Below are 1,627 nucleotides of genomic sequence, written 5' to 3'. Positions count from 1 at the left end.
TCTCTCTCTCTCTCTCTCTCTCTCTCTGTGTGTGTGTGTGACACCAACCAGACAGACAGAGACAGACTAAATCCTCAAACCTGGACTCCCTGTACTCTCAAGCCTCCAAACTATTCACATTCCCTGGCACCTTTGAAATTCAAAATTCAAGGCAGTCCCTTTGTTTCAGGAAAGCAGCAGCCCAAAGAAGCCTTTGAGAGACATTCTTTGCTCGGGTCCCAGAAAGACAGAAGCAGCACTAGAAACCTGGCATGTGGCTCCCTGTAATCCCCCTCCCCCTTGAAAAAGGATCCTTCAAAACATGGGGTCCTGGGCTGGAGAGATGGCTCAGAGGTTAAGAGCATTGCCTGTTCTTCCAAAGGTCCTGAGTTCAATTCCCAGCAACCACATGGTGGCTCACAACCATCTGTAATGGGGTCTGGTGCCCTCTTCTGGCCTGCAGGCATACACACAGACAGAATATTGTATACATAATAAATAAATAAATATTAAAAAAAAAAAACATGGGGTCCTAGGAGACATTGGGAGTTCCCTGCACAACACACAACCGAGATGTAAATCCCTGTGAAGGAGCTGGGCTGTAGCCTTGGTGACCAAGTCCTTCACACGGGCATGGGTGTTGCCATTGGCTTGTAGAAGAGGAAGGAACATGAGGAGTTACCTCATGTGGGAGGTGGGAACAACTGAAAAGAGAGGAAAATGGGGCCTGGAACTTGAAACTCCTAGCTGGGAAATTACTTCGGCTGTGGAAATTTGAGGAAACACACTGGCCTAAGGATTTATAGGCATAGAAGAAAGCAAGGCCTTCTGGATCTTTTTAGGCTGATGGATTCAGCTTGGCATGTCAGAGGAGAACCAGGTATTCAGACAGAAGCTGTCCAGAAACAAGTGTGAAGATTTTTACTTTAGCTATAGAAAACACAGTGAACGTAGTCAGCTGGCCTGGATCAGTTCCTCAGAAAGCAAGAGACCCATGAATAAATGCTTAGTTCAAAAGATCGAGGAAGGCTATGTGTTGTTTCCAGTTTGGGATTGGTAGGCCGTATCTGATGGAGTCCTTCTCTGTTTTCCAGGGTCGTTTTCTGACACTCAGCGTCTTGGTCCATGGGAGGTGGGCATTCCTAGGTGACATCCTCCAGGTGAGTCAGAACAGTTAGGAACACCTACTCTTCCTGTAATCACTATGTCTCTCCTCAGAGACCACACCAATGCTTAACATCTGGTAAAAAGAACATTTGAGGTGCACAGAGGAATGAAACCCCAAGTCCTGGGAGCCCTGAGTGGGGTGGCCACACCCCAGGAACAGAAGCAGGGACTTGGAAGGCTGCCTATCTGGAGGAAAAGTAGGCAGTGCCCACAGAGGGTTTGTTTCCCTGCTAAGGGACTATGTGAAGATGAAACCAGGGAGCTGGAGCAGGAGGAGGAACAGGAATCATTTGAGAGTTCCAAGTGAGGCCCTTACAGTGTCCCAGTGCATCCAAGATGACTAATCCTGGGGCGGGGGGGGGGGGGGGGGGGAAAGAGGGAGTCCAGAAATTCAGCAAGCTGCCCTTGACTACTAGGACCTGGGGCCCAGATGTTCTCAACCGTCATTGAAGATGGAGGCCAGCTGTAGCCGGAGTGACCA

The sequence above is a fragment of the Alexandromys fortis genome, unplaced genomic scaffold (assembly GCF_014885135.2).
Source record: "Alexandromys fortis isolate MF-2015 unplaced genomic scaffold, M_Fortis_MF-2015_v1.1 scaffold_45, whole genome shotgun sequence".
In the NCBI taxonomy this organism is placed as follows: domain Eukaryota; kingdom Metazoa; phylum Chordata; class Mammalia; order Rodentia; family Cricetidae; genus Alexandromys; species Alexandromys fortis.
The sequence above is the reverse complement of the archived record's forward strand: the minus strand, read 5'-3'. Positions refer to the sequence as shown.